The 24,625-nt window shown below is 35.6% G+C and overlaps 1 pseudogene; it reads left to right on the forward strand.

Moving 5' to 3' along the window:
• Positions 1-12,357: 12,357 nt before the first annotated feature.
• LOC149249587 (tryptophan aminotransferase-related protein 3-like) lies at positions 12,358-23,218 on the forward strand (annotated as a pseudogene).
• Positions 23,219-24,625: the final 1,407 nt, after the last annotated feature.

Consider the following 24,625-nt stretch of genomic DNA (forward strand, 5'->3'; position numbering starts at 1 on the left):
CAATTTCTCGATGACTAGAGGGTGTTACAATTGCATTCTATAGCATTCAAGTTACTTCACTGTGATATTTAATTTTTTTCTTCATTCTTTTCTTTTTAAAAAGTGGAAAAAAAAATAACATTTAAATTAGATTATATTTCATAGAGATGAGATTTATATTTTCCCAAAATTTGAATGATATCCCAACACTTTGACCAACACTTTGTATCACTTTGTGCTTTGGTCAATTCCCAAAGCACCTTGAGACAAAAGAATTTGTCACCTTTGAAATACTAAGAGGGTTGAAGATGAAAAACACATTCTCTTCGATTACCGAGATCTTACTCATATCAGTTAGAATTATCAAAACCTTTGCCACACTACCTACCTTTTTGACTTCTTAAGTCAATAAAACTATGGTGATCTAGGAATACTTCTCTCCCTTCTTTTCTTTCATATATATAAAATACTAAACAATATCAATAATCTCCTGCTTTCTTAATATCGAATAAACCATGCGAGTCATAATAGATAATGATGTTAATCATTGGTATCATCACCTCAATAAATATTATCACATGTTTTATTAATGTATAATAAATTGTATATTATCTATTGTCTATTTAATATGTAACCTTAGTATCATCACCTCAATAAATTATTATTGAGGTTTTATTAATGTATAATAAATTGTATGTTGCCTATTTAATATGTAACCTTAGTATATATTTGTAATGTGAAAAGACAGAAAGATCTCCTTTAATAATTTTAAATAAATACTTTTAAGTTAGGATTCTATAAATAAATATTATTTTTTATTTTTAAATAATATAGATTTTATATTTATAGCATATTTCATAACATTATTTATGTTATTAATATATTTTATCATTTTATCACCTTTCATAAAATATAGTTTTAAAAATAACTTATCAAAAAAATTTGTATATTATTTCATTTTATTAAAAAAATTAAAAATATTTTAACATGTTAAAGTAAGTAATATCATTTATGTAATTAATAAATTTTATATTTTTAGTATCCTTCGTAAAATATGGTTTTAAGAATAGTTTCCCAATAAAACTTGATTTCTAATATGAGTTCTCCCCAAAGATATCCTAACACATAGGATAGGGATCACAAAGCCTAAATTCAGTTTAAACTATAATTTCTTAAATATTAGTTTATACTATTTTAAACTAAATTCATGAATATTGTTTTCTAAGCCTATTGAATTGTCCCGTCTTGCCGATACAATATAGAAGAGGTACAACGCAGTCAGAGCAAGATACCATATAACAGGTACAATGCATGGAGAATAAGATACATGGATGGGTTATCAATGGCTCAGCTTCACATTGTGCAATTACATTAAGATAAGAGCATTATCAGAATGTGTGACATGCAAAACTATTATAAAAATTTTGGAACATATAAGCATATAAATAGTCGCAAAACTATTATAAAATTTTTGGAACATATAAGCATATAAATAGTTGAATTTGTTTCTATGGTTGAATTTCATATGAAAAATCATCGCAAAATTACCATTTCTGAACATACTATAGATGACTACATTCCATATTAATTTGTTTCCTATTTTTGTAATTTTTATTGTTTCTGTTGCCCTTTTCATCGAAGAATTAAATTTTTGGCTGCATCAATAATCGAGTATCGATGTCAGTGAGCCCAAACCCTAGCATCGCGCGAAATTGCGTTAGGGTTCCGTAAATTCAGGCCGTTAAAATAATTGACGTTACTAAACTAGGTTGCAAAAATGGACTTCCCAAGCAACGAGGAGGAAAGAGATGAATAATAGTGGAAACATTCAACGAACCAAGACACAAATTCAACGGGCGTTGAGAGCCATACTTCCATAAATTAAAATAATAGTAAGGATGAATTTTCGATTTACGAGTCTGCAAAGCACAACTGAATGGAACCAGTTGAATGTGCATCACCTTCAGTGCGTCATCTCGATTGCATCACCTTCGGTGGTGTGAGTTTCGATTGTAAACACATGTTACAGTAATCTTGATTGCGTCATCTTGCGACACGCATCACTTAAAATATGCATTTCTAGAGTAACGAAGGTTAAAAAGAAGTGGTTTTGTAAATTAAATTTAAACATTAAAATCATTTTAAATATCACATCACATGGCATGCATTTTAAAGAATTACGTTTCATATAGTAGTGGCAAGGGGGTAAATATGGCTTACAGGTTCGAATGTTTGGCAAGGGGTAAATCTTGCTTACAGGTTCGAATTAAACATGAAAATCATTTGAAATAGTCTTGTAAAAAAAGGTAAATTGATTGTATGGCTTAGTGTTTCATATTAATAACTATGTTTCATTGTAGGTAAAGAACCCATAATGATGTGCAACTTACCAATGAGGAATCAGCGATGTAAATTATTCGACATATATCAACATCACACACTCACGAGTGCATACCTTATTTGAGTTTGGATTCATGGTCTATAAATCTATATATATATAATTTTGGTTTTGATTTTCGATTCATGGTGTATAAATTTTTTGTGGTTGGTGTGAATTATAATTTTATATATATATATATATATATATATATATACAATTTTGTTTTATTATGAAAGTTGGAAGGTTTAAAAAAATTAATAATGATAAGTTTAATTTTTTTAAGTTAAGCATCTATGATTCATAATGTATAGAATAGTTTTTTTCATTGCAATCACGTTATTTTTGTTAGGGGCCAAAATTTCATCATGACTAAGTAAATAATAAACTATGATAGATCCGTCTAAAAGCAGATCTAACATGAGTAGAGAGATCAAATTTATTTAGATGCATACTTATTTTAGAGTGCAAAAAACAATAAATCGTATTTTTTAATGTTATAAACATACATAACATGTCCATTGAGCCATTTTATGAGCACACATTACCCTGGTTTTTTTGTTACTAATATATTTTTAGGTATATGTCAATATTAATTCATAACCCACATAAAATTAGATTAGGCCATATGGACAACTAATTAAACATGGACAACATAGTATTTTTTTTAATGATAGCTGATATTGCTTTTCTATTTAGAGAATAATTTATTGTTATTTTAATAAGGATGGACATACTTACACATCACCTTCACACTCTTGGCTCAATTAATTTATGAATTTAATTATAAATTTTATTTTTTTATAGTGAATATATATAGTGAGAATAAATAGTATTGAAGATACATATACGATACATAGAATAAAATCTATTATTTAATTTATAACATCTTAATCAATAAAACTAATAAAACTAATAAATCTTAGAGATGTATTTTAATTTTATCATTTAATTTAATTATTTATAATATAATATATAGGAGCTTTTGGCTTCCAAAATCATAATATGTAAACATAGATTAGGTCACAAAACCTAATTTTAACTAGAAATTAGATTATAATGGGCCAAAAACACAAAAAAAAAAAGCCAAAACCAATCCTAAACCTAGGTAGGAGAGGTTTGTCAACCCCCCATATGAATAACCATGTAAAGAACAAAATGAGTTCCAAGTATTCTCCCACTCATTGCTTTCTGCTTATGTTTTACAAGATCAACAATTATGGGTACCAATGCCCATTGATTCTCTACACCAAGAGATCTTCTCATAATGAACAAACTTTGTGAATGAGTCTTCAAAGTTTCTCAAGGTGTTAAGTTGACCAACAACATCTTCTTCTCTTCAACCATGCCTCTCACAAAGTCGTATTGAACATCAATATCTTCATTTTAGAAATATCGTATAGAACGATAAGCAACTTTTTTTAGTAGAAAGATAGATGCACTTCACTGTTAAAAATATTTTACTTTGACATTTAAAATTTAACGTTATAGCTTGCTATACAAACCCAATACCTAAACACAATATCTACAACTATGTATTTTCCTCATTTACATCAATGGTTCTCATGTATCTACCTTTTGCAAATAAGAGTGAAACTATGTATTGTCTCTTCCAAATGGATTAACACATCTATTTGTATATCTTTCACAATCTAGAAAGCTAACCTACTTTGCGTCAACAAATCCCTGAATATCTACTACTCTATCTAGTCTAGGCCTTCCTTGGTAGGAAATTGCGCAATATGTAGTGCCATGCAAATATTTGAAAACCATCTTTACATTTATCCAGTGATATCTCCTTGGTTTGGACACATGCCTTCTCAAAACATCCACTACATTGATAATGCCTAATCTAGTATAAATCATTACATACATCAAACCACCAATAGTGTTGGCATAGGGTAAAAAAGATGTTGCCTTCCACTTCATACATATTGAGATACTAATGTACAGATAAATTTACACCTATAAGAATAGTTACCTTGAATAATTTATATTTCTACATATTAAACCCATACAATGCTACCTAAACATAATATGCATATTTAGCTAATGATGCGACAAGAATAAATCCAAATGCATAATTTTGTATGAACTCTAAGGTTACATTTTATTTTTTAGCACAACTTTCATTAATTCTATTTACCATATATGAAATGTTCATATAAATTGGAATCTAGGGTACAATGAAACATACTTTCAACCATGCTTTTGTCCTATTCTTTAAATCCACAGATTTAGCTTTTACCTAGAGATAGTAAGTGTTTTGTATTCTTCATTTCCACCCTCAAGAAAAACAAAACTATTACACACATTAGTTATGGTGTCTACAAACAACTTGTATATATTTCCCTAAAATCCTTTCATTAAAATCATTGTTCATCAAACAATTTTGTATGATTCCCTCTCAAACATAATATGTGCACTTGCATCACTCATCTTATTTATGGATATGAAGCTTCTATCTATCTCTAGATTGTGAAAAAACCCAAGGAGTGTTTTCATCCTTCCATCCCTAAGGAGTAGCCTTACAATTCCTTTTCATAGTTTTTGTATATCAAGTCATCCACAAAAACACATCACCTCCATTATGCTTTTCATATTCATGAAAACACTACCTATGAGGAGCCGTATTAGCATAGGCAATCAAGTTGACTAACCACACATATTGATCTAAACATGTGCTTGAAGAAGCCATGTACTCCTATAAGTAGGTTTTCTCTTCTATGGAGACTAAATAATTAGATCCATTCCCTTTATTATCTCTTTTAAATATAGAATCCTTCTTATATTGCACAACTTTACCACATTTCTAGCATTTTCTTAAAAACATTTTATCTGAGATTTAGATTTATCTATTGATTTCAATATCCTTCCAACTCATTTTTCATTTCATTCTTGTGAATAACCTCTATTGCAAATAAGGCATCCATACTATTGGAGGTTTTACACCTCATTTCTTCTGATAGTAAGGATCAAAGATATCATCATTTGAAATTTAATATGGTTGTGTTATTCCAATGGCTACAAATATATTATCTCATTAATCACATCATAATTTTTAATATTAACATACAACAACTAACTTACCATAGTATTAAAAGCATTTTTAATGAAAAGACGATAACACATTCTCCACACCATCCATGAATAGGAGAATTTGACCTATGAATATTCTTTCAATTCATATTCTTAATAATGATACAATCATTACATTTATGTGGCCTCAATCAACTTTTCCATTAAAGACATGTTTATGAATTGATCATATTGATTATATTCCTACACTATTTAACATATGCTTATTGAACATTACTCAAGTGCTAATTAATTAATTAATTCCATACAAGTCTCTATTTTTTGATATGGTTTCTACAATTTTAATTTAATTATCTATACTAGGTGACAGGGATTAGAATATTCTAGAATATTCTTAGTAGTAGTCACACATCAAAATTTGACTTTTCTCCATTTTTAATTAAATTGATTAATTAATTAAAAAATTCATATAAACATGTCTCATATTAACATAAGTTGTGTTTTATGGGGCATGTGACAATAGTAAGCCATGATATTGGACTATGACATTGTTACGAAGCCTATTTACAAAGTAATAACCATTGTGGTTAACAATCTCGTTACATGCTTTTTTAAATGTATATATGTTTAATTAATATATTAATTCTTTTTATAATTAAATGTTATAATACTTTAAAATAAAGTTATGATTTAATTAATTTTTTTTCAGATTTTTAATATTTTCTATAATGAAGTAAGTGCTTAGATACTTTAGAAGTTTACTAACCATTTAATTATGACTGTCATAAATCTATTTGATTTAACTTATATGGTTGCATTAGCTAATAATATAGTGGATAGATTAATAATGTAGAAAAACTATCTTTATCTTAAAAAAGCATACAATGAAGTATTTTGGTACCTATCTGTGTTTATTAGCCATTTAATTTATATGATTGAACTAAATAATAATATAATAAATAGAATAATATTTTAAATTTATATAAATTACCAACTACTAATATAGTAAACTGAGTTGTCATCAGTGTGACTTTTTCGGGATGAGAAAATTGAAGTGAAATCTTGATTTGTGTTATTTAAACTCGTTTTTTAATTCTATATAGATTCAGAATTATCTTTTACCAAAATTCAGTTCAATCAACTTACCTAACATCTTTATTATTAAAATTAGATTGAGGAATTTTATTACTGTTTAAATAAAAAATAAAAACGTCTTACTTTACTGATTTGTTTTTTTGAAAGACGGAAATACTTTCATAGCCCCTTGCATACCTCTAGGTGATATTTTCAGTTCGAATGCATAAAATCACTCCCAAAACACTAAACCATTGGATTATTTAATTTCGTAATGTTCTAACAGCCTTGTTCATTATTATAAATTCATCAACGGTTCCTTTACCAAACTACAGTAATTCAGAAACCGGCTTATTCTATTTAAATACTGAGCACGGACCAATAAAATTTATCATATTTTACAGAGCGAAACTCACCATGCAATTTACGTATTCACGAATCACGATGGGCTCCATGTGAATTGAGCGTTTGGAAGCTGTTTATATGGTATAAAATAAAAAGATTGCGGATTGCCTCATATGTCATTTTTCCTCACTTTGCCTCATTCGGCATTACAGCAGGAAACTCTGAGAGTCACAGTTCTCGCGACGTTGAGCAAAATTCCAAAAAAATAAACATAAAATAGTTAAACGACGTTTGGAGTTTACGGCACGAAACTCGCAAGGCAATTTACGTATTCACGAATCATGACGGGCTCCATGTGAATGGGCGTTTGGAAACTGTTTATATAGAGTATAAAACAAAAAGATTCCAATGGCTTTGTCTCCCGAAGCGTGAATTTCTGCAGGATGGTAAAAAACTATAAATCTGGCTTTTGATTTTTCTTTTGTTTTCTTTTAATGGACGTTAATTGAATATGTCACGCCCCTACACCTGCGGTGATCTTCCAACCGCTTGTACCGAGGTGCGGCACCACCGAGCACTTTCTTTTTAACAATACTAACACCCGTGGACTACGTCTACTTCAACATGAATATACTTAGCTTATGTTTTTGCAACTGAATAAAGAATTATCCTTTATACTTTAGTGAAGACCATTCTCAATTATTAACCATGAACAATAAACCGAGAACATCAACAATAAGCAAGTACAAAGGGAGGGGCAACTCCCAGAAAGTCTGCCCAACAATATATTATAATAGCTTCTTCAATATTACAACACAAGTAATGCTTGGCAGACTCCAAGCCAATACTTAGAATAATTTTACAACAAGGCATAGAACAGCCTTTTACATCATTTTATGCACCTTCGCATAAGAAGGAGTGCTCCCCCGGGTCACTCGTCTTTCCTACCGAATCCTGCATAAAATTGCACACCAGAACCTCCTCAAACCGTGGCACACTTGCCAACCGTTCACATAAGACAAACTTGCGAAGTCCTTAATTCTTATGCGCATGAGATATGCACATATCCTTCCAAGACTACGCACCTTTTCCCCTTGTCCTTATGCGAGAGTGTATGTGCGAATGTTCGTTGTTGTCCCAAATGAACCTGCACCTCAAGCTTTTATACGTTCACTTGGTGTGTCGTCCCTCCACGTGGCCGACCTTCGTTTCCATAGTTGTAACGCCCAACGATCATGCAAAACTCCGTCGGCTTACCCCAACGCTCTGTGCATACCTTCGTCGGCTCGTTCATAAGGTGAGCTGCGTGTCCGCCTTATAAGTGGGCGAGCGCACTCCACAACCGCGCGCATTCTCACACATGCCTTCGTTGTTTACTCCGCGCCCGCCTTGCGCCCGTCGTTCATCTCTTAGAGGCCTTACATTCTCCTCCACCTGAAATCGTTGTCGTCTTCGACAACATATCATCCTGGTAGCGCTCCACCAAGATCATCATTCATCCACGATGTCGACCTTTCTACACAAGGCAAACATCCTTTCAACATATGTAGAGACTCTTTCTCCACTATGTCCCGGCCTAGTGACCGCTGCCACCAAGCTCACCATACCAAAGTATGTATCTCCATAATCCATGCTCAGGTCCATGGAAACTCCATCCATCTCATCTGCAACATGTTGCCCATATGTATGTCTCCTCCAAGTGAAGAGAACATCTCCTCAAACCGACTCTTGATGTGCCCCATTCAGGTCCATGAAGCTCTCTTCATCATCTGCAATGTGCCATCCTCAAGTCTCCATAGAAACAAGTACGCACTTGTCTCACCTACCCACGTGCTACCCATGATCCTCGACCAAATCAGCTCCCATGTGTATAAAGCAGTTGAGTCTCGGCTCAACCCATGCTCAAGTGTATCACCAAAGCATCATCATCACCATAAAGAAGCCTTCTCCCAAGGCCCCTTGTAAAGTTGGTGTAGTTCCTTCCTACCAAGGCCTCCACACCAACCTTCCTCCAAGGTTGTTCATCGAGAAAGGAAAGCTAGGAGGCTCCCTCCCTGACTTTCATCCACCCATGTATTGGATTGATGTTGTGTCCTCAAGTATCTGTGCACAGCCTCAATCTCCTCACATGTACATCCAAGCTCACCTAGCTTGTCCTTTGTCAGCTAAAAGTCATATATGCCCATGGCATACCTGCAAAAGTCCACTATCCCGGCAAGATCTCTACCCTTATAACCTTCATAAACCACTGCCTTTGAAGTAGCACTCGGGCTTCCTTCATTTGCAACTCCATTGTGAAGATCCTTAGTAGAAGATGCTCCCATCAAGTGTCTCCAAGTTCATGATACCTTCTTCTCACTTCCTCCACTCTTCTTCCTAGCCTTTGCTATGAATTCCACCAACTTCTTTTCCTTTGTTTGCACAATACTCTCAAGTCCTCTTTGCTCCACATCCTCATGCTTCACATTAGGATCTTTGGGATACAAGATCATAGAATTCATCCTTGGTCTATAACCCAGGCAACTCCTTCTATTCATAGGCACCATCATGGTTTCTCCTCCAGCTGTGATCAAGAGAATGTCCCGGTCCACCATTGGCATGGCTTGTGCTAGCTCCATGAAGTCCAGTCCCAGCACCATAGAATGATCATCCATGTCCACCACTCTCAAGTCCAACTTCCCGAACCATGGTCCTACTCTCACCTGTGTGTCCTTCAATACACCATCAACTGTTCTAATGGTAGAGTTGATAGCTTTGAAAGCACTCCATTCTTTTTCCATCTTTGTCTTCTTTCCAAAGGACTTTGCTGCTTTCCTGTTCAAGAAGCTATGAGTAGCTCCCGTATCGACCAAAGCTACAAACTTCCTTCCTTTCATGGTCACTTGCACAAAACTCAGCTTCAAGGAACCATCTCCTTCTGTTGGCTTTGTCTTGTGTCTCACCTCAGCAACCTTCTTCAAGAATTCGGCCTCAGAAGTGTCAATAGGCTCATGCTCCTTCTTGACATTCCTCTTAAGGTACTTCACCTCCTTGCTTGGTCCTTCTAGGGAACTCGGTCTCGGCCTAGCTTGCCTTGCTTCAAGCTTTCCTTCGACCTTGTTTTGCTTAAGTGCACCAACCAAGTGTCCATTGAACAAGTTCATGGAACTTAGCTTCCGAATGTCCTCTGGATGATTTCGGTAGTGAGCTCCCAGCTTGTCAATGTAGTCAAGCTCTTCTTCTTCAATTACAACAACCTCTTTACTGAGAAGTTTCCTCTTGATTTCGGCTTCCACTTGGTCACTTTCCTTCCTCAACCGGGCTCTTTCATCAAAGAGCTCTTGAAGACTAAGATCACCATGTTGGACTTCCTCATCAAGTTTCTTGAGCTTCCCATTAGTAGTACTGCACAACCTTGGTTCGACTCGATCAACCCCAAGTTCACCTTTTCTTGTGGCCACGGCTTCCTCTTCCTTGTTGGCATAAAATGCAACTTACTTCATCGCCCAACTAAGTTGGAGAAGTCCTTCGACATTCTTTCTCAAGGCTTTAAGTTCTTCACGGATTCGGGGCCTCTCTTCCTTCAACCTCTTCAACCTGTCCAAGGTAAGCAAGAGCTTCTTTCTCCCTTCACCCAAACTCGCCATGCCTTGTTGTCTACTGTAATGAGCAACCCAGCTCATCAGCTTCAAAACCTGTTCTTTGTCATGAGCAACCTTTGTTCACCAGCTCCGACCGAGCTCTGATACCAACTGTCACGCCCCTACGCCTGCGGTGATCTTCCAACCGCTTGTACCGAGGTGCGGCACCACCGAGCGCTTTCTTTTTAACAATACTAACACCCGTGGACTACGCCTACTTCAACATGAACATACTTAGCTTATGTTTTTGCAACTGAATAAAGCATTATCCTTTATACTTTAGTGAAGACCATTCTCAATTATTAACCATGAACAATAAACCGAGAACATCAACAATAAGCAAGTACAAAGGGAGGGGCAACTCCCAGAAAGTCTGCCCAACAATATATTATAATAGCTTCTTCAATATTACAACACAAGTAATGCTTGGCAAACTCCAAGCCAATACTTAGAATAATTTTACAACAAGGCATAGAACAGCCTTTTACATCATTTTATGCATCTTCGCATAAGAAGGAGTGCTCACCCAGGTCACTCGTCCTTCCTACCGAATCCTGCATAAAATTGCACACCAGAACCTCCTCAAACCGTGGCACACTTGCCAACTGTTCACATAAGACAAACTTGTGAAGTCTTTAGTTCTTATGCACATGAGATATGCACATATCCTTCCAAGACTACGCACCTTTTCCCCTTGTCCTTATGCGAGAGTGTATGAGCGAATGTTTGTTGTTGTCCCAAATGAACCTGCGCCTCAAGCTTTTATACGTTCACTTGGTGTGTCGTCCCTCCACGCGGCCGACCTTCGTTTCCATAGTTGTAACGCCCAACGATCATGCAAAACTCCGTCGGCTTACCCCAACGCTCTGTGCATACCTTCGTCGGCTCGTTCATAAGGCGAGCTGCCTGTCCGCCTTATAAGTGGGCGAGCACACTCCACAACCACGTGCATTCTCACACATGCCTTCGTCATTTACTCCGCGCCTGCCTTGCACCCGTCATTCATCTCTCGGAGGCCTTACAGAATAGGTCTTTGTCTATGGAGGGTTAAAAATTATATATAACTAGAATTTAGAAAATTTTTATTTTTTTTATCAAAAATTTTGACTATAGGTGTTTGAAGAGTTATTTTGATATTGGAAATAGATTTAGCATCATCAAAACTCTACTGAAGGGTTATTTTGATATTGGAAATAGATCATCAAAATCTTCTTGCAGCCAAAATGCGGAAACTTGTCAGCTATAATTTACATTTCTTAAAATTTTTGCTAGATTTTGGCAAAAATCATGCCTGAAATTCTATTATTTTCTAGGCAAAATTGTGGCCTGTTAAACTACTCTATTGAACAGTGTTTTTATGATATAAATAGATTCAACATTATAAAAAATACCTTAGAAACATAAAATATAACCCTTCTTTCTAAAAAATTTAGCCAAATTTTATGAAATTGATGCCAAAATTTCTATTATGAATATTTCTATTATTTTCCATTCAAAAATAGTTTTATGGACTATCAAAAGTTTCAAGGAAATCCAAAATATAACCTTTATTTCTAAAAAAAAATAGCCTTATTTTATGAAAATGATACCCGAATTTCCATTATTTCTCATTCAAAAACAAATCAATACGGCATTCCTGATTGCATCATTTGACATTTTTGTTCAATTTGCGTCCTTTGACATTACAAAATGAAACTCGGAGTGTCACAGTTCTGACCATGTTACCGTCTTTATTATCCAACATGTGAGTTATAGATATATGGTATACATTTAGTGTTAGATCTATATATATACAGGTGCTGCATGAGAAATTCCAATCCAACCTCTACTCCTGTTGATATCCATCATCAATCTCCAGGCCTAAAGAAATCGTTAGCCCGACTTCTTTCTCTCATCTATCGCTCGTGGGACTGAAATCCCAAGATGGATGACCACCCCCAACAACAACTCTCTCTTACTTCAAATGCTGATAATGCTTCTGGTCGATTGAAGTCCAGACTGGCAAATTATGTGCTTGTGGTGTTTTCGCTACTACTGAATCTGTTATTTCTATCTCTCTTGTCTGTGTTTCCCATCCACTCATCTTTGCACCAAGAACTGCATCGAGATGCAAGAGCTGCAGAGGGAGTGGGTGATAATAATTTGCCAGCACTGACATGGAGTCGGCGAGCTGCCCAGAAAGGAGAGGCAGCGACAGCATATCATTGTTCCGGCCATGGATTTGTCTACGTCGACATGCTAAATATTGCACCAGATGGTCAGCGAAAAACATCTGGTTGTGAATGTAATGAATGCTATACGGGGCCCGATTGTTCCCAAACGGTTGTCGACTGTGTTGTCGATGTTGACAGGTGAGCTTGAATATCATCATGAATTAACAAAACATAATTGAATTCAATTCCTAAATCTCATTAGGTGTTTAATTATCTGACGAAAGGGTAACTTGAATACTGTTCTATAGTGGGGATCCTCTGTTTCTTGAGCCCTTCTGGATCAAGAATGCCGAAGCGAGCGCAACAGTGGTGCCCGGCTGGTATCGGATGAGCTATAGCATACTCGATGGCCAACAGTCGTGATATCCCCCGAGTTGGAGACTCAAATTCGTGGGATCCATGCGTTAGTGGGAAACGCGGTGACAGAGGGGAGGTATATTGTGATTGGAACTGGCTCTACACAGCTTATCAACGCTGCTCTTTACAGCCTTTCTCATAAGTAGGACGCTCGATACCCTGCACAAGTAGTCGCACCTGCACCCTACTACGGAGTATGACCAGGCCACATCTCTCAAGCTTTGTCAAGTTATTTGATTGCAGACACTAATATTATGGTATTTGTTGTTTGCACTTGCAGGCGTATAGAACCCAGACTGAAATGTTTTACTCTGTCAACTCCATGTGGAATGGAGACGCGAAGGGATGGGCAAATCGCTCCAACAAATCCACCAGGTTTGTACAAATTGCAGCGTCTCCATGTTGAAAATATAATTTCAACTGCTGTGCAGCGCATTTAATTCAGAAAACCGCTGAGCCTTATACCACCGCTTTTCATGAGCAGGTGGTAGTCTCCGGAGGGCAACGGCTAACCAGCCTGTCATAGGGCGTTAAATGCCAAGGGAGATGCAGGCTGGATAACCCGATAACACGCGAGCGGGGAAACTGGGCATTAAATAAGAAATGGGAATTCGCGTGTTATCAGGCTATCCAGCCTGCATCTCCCCGGGCATTTAATGCCCTATGGCAGGCTGGTTAGCCGCTGCGGTCTCCGGAGGGGCAGCGATACAATCGCCATTTGACGCGTGTCCACAAGCTTTTTTGAAAACCATTTTTTTCCCGGAATGTAAATCTCATTTGGTTTGTCTGAGCGTCAGTCGTCCGATTGAAAGGAAGGATGGTGGATGTCCGTTGATTGAAGCCAAAGCTGTGTACAGTCCATGGAGCTTGCATGAAGTTTTATGTTTGACCACAAGTTCTCCACGTAAAGTAATTAATAGAATTACTGTGGATAGTAAATGTCGATAGAATTTTAAATTTTAATGTTTTTAAATTGACAGGACTATGGCACAACAGTAATGGTAATATCATTATGTTCTTTTCGTTTTATTTTTTTTGAATATATAATGCAACACACAATAGTGTTCACTAGGGTATTGTGAAATGCACTAACAGTGCGAATATAAAAGAACAGGGGCAACATGAATTTTTTTTTAGATGATTGTAATGCAATATAGTGCAGCAGCGCATGGACGGTTTTTGTTGATTGAAGTATAATGTAACGCACAACAGTGCGAGGGTAGTTTTGTTGATTGTTTGTTGAATGAAATATGCGTAGCAGCGCGAAGGGAATGTAAGTTTTTTTTTTGTAATGGAATATGCAGCAGTATAAATATATGTAATTTTACACACAACAGTGTAATATTTTGCAAGCAGAAACAGAGTATGTTCAGGAGAAGACAGAGTGATATTTTTTGTATGGAACTGGAAGTTCTTGGTGAATCCCTCTATTAAGAGGAAGATGTTTTTGTAACAGGTTGTTTTATTAATGAATACAAAGTTTGTTTTGTGGGTGTAAGAAACTAAGTCTACTCAGCAAACAATTTTTGCTTCCCTGTGTTAAAGATCCTGTGTAAAACAAAGTATCATTCTTTGTTCATTATTTTGTTTTGGAATTTAGCAGAAAATTCCCAACATTGGTATCAGAGCTTGTCCAGGCTCTTTGAAGGTGTCAAAGAAGCTGAAGGAAGAATTTTCTTGCTGCAGCAGCTTCTCCAGCAGAGTGAAGACTCAGTCAAAAATCCAAGGTATTTCTCAAGCTAATTTTTTGTGTTGTTGTTGAAGACAGTTAGTGATTTTTAAATACACAGTCAAATATTTGAACCATAGTTAAGAGTGCAAGAATGGTTGGCTCTAGCACCAGCATTAGCATGGGTATCTTTAATACTCAGCTCCCACAGTTTAATGGAAAAAACTATGACTATTGGGCAATAACTATGAAAACTTTGCTTGTCTCACAAGATTTATGGGAATTTGTTGATGATGGATTTGAAGATCCAGCAGATGAAAATGAGTTTAATAGGTTAACTCAAGCAGAGAAAGATCTGTTGAAGAGATATAAGAAGAAGGATTCTAAAGCCCTCTGTTTTTTATATCAAGTAGTGCATGAGAGTGTGTTTCCAAGGATAGCAGCAGCCAAGACATCTAAAGAAGCATGACAAACTCTCAAGACAGCCTATCAAGGAATGGAGAAAGTGAAGACAGCAAAACTACAGTTGCTGAGGAGAGATTTTAATAATCTTTGCATGAAGGAGTGAGACAATATTGACTTATTCTTCACACAAGTGATTGGTTTGGTCACACAGATAAGGTCTTATGGAGAGATTCTTGAAGAAAGAAGGATTGTGGAGAAACTATTGAGGGTCCCACCCTCAAAGTTTGATGTGATTGTCACCACCATTGAAGAGACAAAGGATCTCACAAACTTCACAGTTGATGAACTACATGCATCACTGATAACACATGAGCAGAGATTGAGTAGAAATGAAAACTCATCTCTAAAGCATGCCTTCAAGACCCAGTTGTCCTTTGGAAGAGGAAGAGGTCAAGGCAGAGGAAACAGGAGAGGAAGAGGCAGAAGCCAAAACAAAGGTGGAAGAAACAGTCCAGCAAATGCTCAAGGAAGAGGCAGCAATCAAAATTAGAACCAAGGCCAAGGCGGTAGCCAACAAAGTGGACAACATCATGCTCAAGGACAAAGGTATGAAAAATCCAATGTCTAATGTTATTATTGTATAAAATATGGGCATTATGCAAATGAATGTAGGAAAGAACAGCATGATATGAATAATAGAACTAGTGCAAATTTCACTAAAGAAAATATCACCCAAAATAATTTGTTTTTAGCTTGTAATATGGCTGAAGAAAAGAGTGAAGATGTATGGTTTCTAGACTCCAATTGCACCAACCATATGATAGGAAACATAGCCATGTTTTCTATGTTAGATCAGAATGTGAAGTCACAAGTCACACTAGGGACTGATAACAAAGTTTCTGTTACGGGAAAAGGAGAAGTAAAAATTTTAACAAAGAAAGGAGAAAAGAAAACCATATCAGATGTTTATTATGTTCCTGGAATGAAATGTAATCTCTTAAGTATTGGACAGCTTGTTCAAAAGGGTTACAATGTTTTCTTTAAGAATGATGTATGCACCATCATGGATAGAGCACCCAACAAACAACGTATTGCTGAAGTGAAGATGACAAGGAACAGGATGTTCCCTCTCAAAATGAAGGCACATTTGAAAAATAAAGAAGTAATTGCAGCAGTGACTCAAGAGGCTTTCCAAAGAAAACCAAAGGATGAAAGTTGGTTGTGGCACTTGAGATTTCGACATCTCAACTTTGGAGGTCTTAATTTGTTGAGTAGAAAAGAAATGGTAAAAGGATTACCATTGATAGAGAAACCAGACAGCCTTTGTGAAGGTTGTATCTTGGGGAAACAACACAGAGAAAGTTTTCCATCAGGGAAAAGCATAAGGGCAAAAGCACCCTTAGAGATTGTCCACTCACATTTATGTGGACCGATGCAAACTCCATCACTTGCAGGCAGCCAATACATATTAACATTCATTGATGATTTTACTAGAAAAACTTGGGTCTATTTCCTTAAGAACAAAAGTGAAGTGTTTGAAAATTTTTGCAATTTCAAGGCACCGGTAGAAAACCAAAGCGGGTTGCATATCAAAGTTCTGAGAACTGATAGAGGAGGTGAGTATATCTCCAAGGAATTTCTATAGTTTTGTAGCGAAAATGGAATTCATAAACAGTTTACCACTAGGTACACTCCGCAACAAAATGGAGTAGCCGAAAGGAAGAATAGGACAATCATGGATATTACGAGGAGCATGTTAAAGGCAAAGCATTTGCCAAATGATTATTGGGCTGAAGCTATACACTGTGTAGCGTACATTTTGAATAGATTCCCTACAAAAGTAGTCATGAACAGAGTGTCAGAAGAAGCATGGAGTGGGAGAAAGCAAGGAGTCACTCACATGAAAGTTTTTGGTTGTATGGCCTATGCACACATTCTAGATCAGCTAAGGAAGAAGTTGGACAGCAAAGGGGAAAAATGTACTCATTTTATACAGTAAGGAATCCAAAGCTTATAGGTTGTATAATCCATCCACCAAGAAGCTCATTGTGAGTAGAGATGTTCAGTTCATTGAGGAGGAAGCTTGGGATGGAAGCATAGAGAAAACACTGAATGTTAAAAGCTCTTTGTCACATGATGTACATGATGAGGAGATGGCTGAAATACATCCCCAAACAGTGGCAACAACACAAGGACAGCAAGGGACACCCTTGAGGAGAAATGAAAGTGCTTCTACAATCACACCACAAGGAGAAAATTCAAGTGCTTCTTCAAGCACTGGCACACCAAATGAAAGAGGTAAGAAGTTCAGAAATTTAAGTGATATTTATGAACAAGAGGCAGCAAATGAAGGTGTGAATTCTTTGTTTGCATTATATTGTCATGCTAATGATCCTGTTCATTTCGAAGATGCAACTAAAGATAGGAAATGGATAGAAGCTATGGATGAGAAGATCAATGCCATAGAAAGAAACAAGACATGGTATTTAGTTGAACTACCAAAAAAAAGAAGTCATTGGAGTTAAATGGGTTTACAAGACCAAGAGTAATGCTGAAGGCAAAATAGAAAGACACAAGGCAAGACTGGTTGTCAAAGGATACAAGCAGCAATATGGGAGAGACTATGAAGAAACTTTTGCACCGGTTGCTAGAATGGAAATAGTGAGAGCAGTGTTGTCCATAACAGCACAAAACAAGTGGAAATTTTACCAAATGGACGTGAAGTCAACATTCCTTGATGGAGTGTTAAAGGAAGAGGTCTACATTGAACAACCTCTAGGCTATGAAAAGAAAGGCCAAGAGCACAAAGTGTTCATATTGAAGAAAGCTCTTTATGGGCAAGCACCAAGAGCATGGTACAGTAGGATTTGAAAAATGTGAGGGAGAACTCACCCTCTACATCAAAGAAAATGATGGTAAATTACTAATTGTTGTGTTATATGTTGTTGATGTTATTTTCACAGGTAATGATGATCATCTTATTGAAAATTTCAAAACAGTCATGAAAGAAGAATTTGAAATGAATGACATGGGTTCGCTGAAATACTTCTTAGGAATAGAAGTAGAACAAAATGGAAATGGGATTTTTATCTCACAAGCGAAATATGTTAAGGAAGTGTTGGAAAGATTGGACATGCAGGAGAGCAAGGCAGCAATCACTCCCACAGTGATGGGATTAAAACTCAGCAAAGAGGACAGCAGCAAGGATTTTGATCCTAGTTTGTATAGGAGCATAGTTGGCAGCCTCATGTATTTAACTGCAACTAGGCCAGATATAATGTATGATGTTAGTTTAATTTCTAGATTCATGGAGAGGCCAAAAGAAGCACATTGGCAAGCAGCAAAAAGAATTCTGAGGTATGTTAAAGGTACTAAAAGATTTGGCATTTTATATACTACTTCAGAATGTTCAGATTTAATTGGATACACTGATAGTGATTGGGCTGGAAGTGTAGATGATCGGAAAAGCACATCCAGTTATGTTTTTCACATGGGTTCAGGAGCCATTTCATGGGCTTCTAAAAAACAACCTACTGTAGCATTGTTTACAGCAGAGGCAGAATATGTGGCAACTACAGCAGCAGCATGTCAAGCAGTTTGGATGAGAAGGATGTTGAGGAGCTTATGCCAAGAGAAAACAAAAGGAACTGTGATTTTTTGTGACAATAGCTCAGCTATTGCATTATCCAAGAATTCGGTGTTTCATAAGAGAATGAAACACATTGACAAAAAGTTTCACTACATTAGAGAATTGGTGAACAATGGAGAAATTGTCTTAGAACATTGCAGAACTCAGGAGCAGGTTGCAGATATTCTAACCAAACCTTTGGGGCAGAAAAGTTTTGAATTTTTGAGGAAATGTTTGGGCATGACTGATAACCCAACAGTTGAAATTAAAGGGTAGTGTTGAAAATATAGTTTCAATTGTTGTGCAGCACATTTAATTCAGAAAAATGCTGAGCCTTATCGCACTGCTTTTCATGAGGAGGTGGTATTCTCCGGAGGGGCAGCAATACAATCGCCATTTGACGTGTGTCCACAAGCTTTTTTGAAAACCACTTTTTTCTCGGAACGCAAATCTCGTTTGGTTTGTCTGAGCGTCAGTCGTCCGATTGAAAGGATGGTGGATGTCCATTGATTGAAGCCAAAGCTGCGTACAGTCCAACACATGGAGCTTGCGTAAAGTTTTATGTTTGACTGCCAGTTCTCCACGTGAAGTAATTAATAGAATTTACTACGGATAGTAAATGTTGGTAGAATTTTGAATTTTAATGTTTTTAAATTGACGGGAGTATGGCACAAGAGTAATGGTAATATCATTATGTTGTTTTCTTTTTTTTTTTTTGAATATGTAATGCAACACACAATAGTGTTGACCAGGGTATTGTGAAATGCACAGCAGTGCGAATATAGAAGAACAGGGGCAGCGTGGAATTTTTTTTTTAGTTGATTGTAATGCAATATAGCGCAGCAGCGCATGGATGGTTTTTGTTGATTGAAGTATAATGTAACGCACAGCAGTGCGAGGGTAGCTTTGTTGATTGTTCGTTGAATGCAATATGCGTAGCAGCGCGAAGGGAATGTAAGTTTTTTTTTGTAATGGAATATGCAGCAGTATAAATATATGTAATTTTACACACAACAGTGTAATATTTTGCAAGCAGAAACAGAGTATGTTCAGGAGAAGACAGAGTAATTTTTTTTGTATGGAACTGGAAGTTCTTGGTGAATCCCTCTATTAAGAGGAAGATCCTTTTGTAACAGGTTGTTTTATTAATGAATACAAAGTTTGTTTTGTGGGTGTAAGAAACTCTGTCTGCTTAGCAAACAATTTTTGCTTCCCTGTGTTAAAGATCCTGTGTAAAACAGAGTATCATTCTCTGTTCATTATTTTGTTTTGGAATTTAGCAGAAAATTCCCAACACTCCAGACAGTCCAACCAGTTTAATTCAACGAGGCACCTTAAAGGGAGAAGATGTGAGAAATGTTTATGATCACGCCTATTACTAGCCTCACCATACTGCCATTACTGAGCCAGCTGATGAGGATGTGATGCTCTTTACCCTATCCAAGCTCTCTGGACACGGAGGAAGCAGGTCGGGGTAATGGTTACTCATCTTCATTTCCATTACTGAGTACATATCCATTTTATTGGGTCTAGATCCATTTTAGTAATTTACCAATGGGTTTATATTCATATGAGGTGCGTATCTGTTAAGTAACTAGATTAAATTTTTCTTTGATACAAATATTTTGTAAGGTATAAAAATGTTTTAGATTTTTCTTATGTTTGATAAATTTATAGTTAATATGGTTAATTTTTCATTGTTTAAATTGTATTTTGAATATATAAATAGATTTGATTTTTCAATTGCATCTTTTAAATATATAAATAGATTTAGCGTTTTAAAAATGCCTGGGTATATAGCTTAAACTTGTAATTTCTACAAATTTTTAGTACATTTTTGACAAAAATTGATAGAAAAATACTCTTGAAAATAAGTAGATTAGTTGAAATATTTTAATGGTAAACTTTTATTTTTATTGATTATTTCTTAAACCATATATAATGCATTTATATTTGACAATAATTTTTAACAATATTTAATTATTTACTTTTCATCCATACATATTATATACATAATTGGCATTGAAATATTTTACTTAACATAGAAATGGATATACATTATGTGAACTTTCATTTTATATAGAAAAATGATATTAAAATATATTAGTAAAGGTAGATATTTAAATAGTTTATTTATATTTTATATTATATTTTTAAATATAAAAGAATTATATATTTCTTTACTAGAAAATATCAATTTTCTTTTAATTTTTTTATTATTTTATTTTTATTTTTAATTTTTTCTCATGCCATTTTTTTCTTTACTATTTCTGACCGGACCAGCCTCCTCGATTTGGAGTAGCAATTACTATTGCTAACACATTTTCTTCTGGTTACTTAATATAGGAAATATTTTATTTTTAACTAAGAATAAGATAAATAATTTTATCACATCTTATAATAGTTTTTATCTTATCATATTTTGTTAGAGAATATTTTATTTTTATTTTAAAAATTATACTCTTAATTAGGAATAAAAAATTATCTTATAAATTTTTAAATTTATAAAAAACTTTGTTATTTGTTATTGTTTTTTATTACAAAATATTTTATTTTTCTTTTAAAAATTACACCAGCACTTCAAAATTTCATTTCTTTTTTATCATGGCTGTTGAACAATTTTTTATGTATGACGCAAACCAGCTGAGTGATTCTTTATTTGCAAATGGGCTATTGTGAAAGACTATGATGTGTACGAAAAGATGACTGAATACGTTTTAGAAAATACCATTGGCGTGTCGCATGATACACAGCTGAGGGCTAGTAGGATATTGAAAACAGTATTAGCTGGTTATGGGCCGCAGGAGAATTCCCAGCAACGAAACTTGGAAGAGAGGAAGACATATGATGACCAAAAGCATCATAACTTCTATTTCACTACGCTTACGATGTTATGCAAGAACGATGGCAAAGACTGCAAAAGATCTTCAGTGGCTCCAACCGTTTCTCCCTTCAGAACTTGACTGCTAATCACTGCAGTTTTTTCTCGACCACCACTGGACGTTCGCCAGGTATATATATTTTCATGGTTTGTAACGGAGTTTTGTTGATTGTTTTTTTGTGATATTACTGATACAGTGAGGAATTAGTGTTTGTTCAGCGTACGCGTGGGTAAAATGCGAGAGAGATGAAGATGAAGACTGCGCATCGGTTTTCAGAAGCGGGGGCATCATCGGGCGAGCGGGCGAATTGTTTGGAGGAGAGAAGCGGTATGTCCGATTGAGTTTGATGAAGCGACATGACAACTTTGCATTGTTAGAGCGCAGCCTCCAACAGCTGTTGGGTATTTTTGATGGGAAAATACCAAAAATCAAACAAACAAACACCAGAGAGGCAATGCTCTGTTTCTACCTTTCCACAGGATTTTTTTGCACAGGGAAGTTTTTAATAAAAATCTCAGAACAGAGTATTACACAGCCATAAAAACATTTCTATTCATTAAAATATAAAGCCTGAAACAACATTCATCCTCTTTCACTCAGAGGGATTTACCAAAAATACATTCAACCAACTCTGATACATGTTCATCCTCTTTGCTGAGAGGGATTCACCAAAATTACTTTCACCCATCAAAACAAAACTATGTCTCCACCTGAGAATTCACTGTGCTGGGTTTACTGCAGTAAACCCCCTTTTTTTACTTTACTGGTGTAAAACTATTTTTACACATACTCAGTAAAAATTTCATTACATTCACCATTTCAAAAAAAAATATCTATGCGTTCTTTTCTCCTGCATTTCAATGCATACCCAATACATTTAAAAAAAAAGATCTATGCACTGCTGTGCAATATCTTCCCCTGCTTCAAGTGCTGGTCTTCATTCTGAGCTCTCCCTCCTCTTTCGTTGCTGCACCTTACACCTCTCCCATGTGCAACAATAACCTTACATAACCATATGCGCTCCACACTTTTTTATTTATGCAATGCTGTGCGAAAAATACATTGTTCTTCGTTGCACACTATTCTTTTACAATGGTCAACGTATTACAACTCCGGAGCACCTTTTTTATTTTGCCTCGTTATATATATGTATATAAACTAAAACTAAAACATACATGATATATATTTTTTTAATGATTTAAGTCATGCTCCCGTGACCAAACATAAAACATCAAAAATTAAAGTTTCACCAACTATTTACGAATGTCGTTTAATTCTCAGCATGGTGGTCAATTCATTTACTGACAAATCGGCGGTCAAACAGATTGGTTAACACTCCACGCAAAATTCTGACTTGACGCGGGCGGACTGCATCTTCGGAGATCGACGGCGGAAATCGCACAATCTGATCGGACGGCTGACAAGAATATCGGAAGCCAGTTTGCTACCGAACTTTAGCCTCCGAAAAATTGCGTCAGCTGATGTCAGGCGAATGACACGCGGCGCCACCACAGTTTATCAGAGTCGATTGCCGGATTATTCCTTCGCCGGAAAGCTGGTACGAAATGTTTCCGGCAAGTTTCGTGAACGGTTTTGGGTGCAGCGGTTTGGACGTTGGTACGGCTGCTGAGTCGGCTGCCCACGTCCGCCTGCTATCTGCAGTTGGAATTAACATTCCAACACTCCCCTTTAATTTCAACTGCTCGGCATTCAATCATACCCAAACACTTCCTCACATAGAGGGATTCATCAATTGCTGTTACAATCACATCTTCCTCACATAGAGGGATTCACCAACTACTTCTGATGCATTGTTAGAGCGCCGCCTCCAACAGCTAGTTTTCTATGGGCATCCTTGTGTCTATTGCTGATTCCTCAATATTTAAGTGCTAAATATCATTTGGCAATCAGAAGGACTGCAGTTATGTCCGTTTGATTATTGAATATAAATTAGCAATAAACATAAGCACAAGAGTTTTTCGTTTTTCGTACCAGACATAGCTTTCATTCAATCACTGGTTCTTAAAAAATGTCTCTCTGATTACCAAATATTTTTTAGGGAAATGGCAATAAACATAAACCCAAGAGTTTTACACTTTTTAGGGAAATGGCAATAAACATAAGCGCAAGAGTTTTACTCTTTTTCCTACAAGACATAGTCTTCATTCAATCACTGGTTCAATTTTTATGAGTTGCTTCGTCCCAAATTTGCAAAACACTTTGCGGCTTACTTTCGTCTGCTTAATTTCATTCCTTTCATCTCTAAATTTATGTGCAATTCATTCTACATGTGTGTCTGCCTCAAATCATTTAATTCTGTTATTATTTAGTTGTAAAATATACCATCTTTTCCCCGGCTAAACTAGAGTATGCGATTCTTCTCCCTATACTAAATCATCTGTAAATTTATGTGCAATTCATTCTACATGTATGTCTGCCTTAAATGTTTTAATAAATTATTATTATTTGGTTGGAAATTGCACCATCTTTTCCGAGGCCAAATTATAGTAGGATAGTTTTCTCACTAATTCTAAATCATGTAATGAGACTTTCGTTTCTAAACCTAAATCATGCAATATGTAATAAGTTATAATCATGCAATATGTAATAAATAATGTAATAAGTTATTTCTGGGTAGTCCTAAGGGTTAGCTCAATTGGTCAAATAAGTGTAGCCGTTGGTGAGGTCACAGGGTCAATTCTTCCCCAACCCTTTGGGGTTAGGTCTAGCTAGGCTTGATACCCTTAATCAAGCTCAGACATTTCCGTGGGTAGATATTTCAGTGGACATAGTGGGTGTGGGTGTCCGTGAACCACAAAAAGGAACGAAAAAAAAGAAAAATTATTTCTGAGTTTGAATTTATTGTAGAATTTTATCGATAAAGGTAAATTATTTGACCTCCCCATGTATAGTAGAGCTCAAAATATTCTTTTGATTAAGCAATCAACATAAAATACCATAATCACTAAAATTACCATAATCACTAAATTTTTGTAACAATATCGAATAAATAAAATTTTCAAAATTATAAATTTAA

Source organism: Pinus tabuliformis, chromosome 7, assembly GCF_031772625.1.
Source record: "Pinus tabuliformis cultivar Carrire ecotype Pingquan chromosome 7, CPIR1, whole genome shotgun sequence".
In the NCBI taxonomy this organism is placed as follows: Eukaryota; Viridiplantae; Streptophyta; class Pinopsida; order Pinales; family Pinaceae; genus Pinus; species Pinus tabuliformis.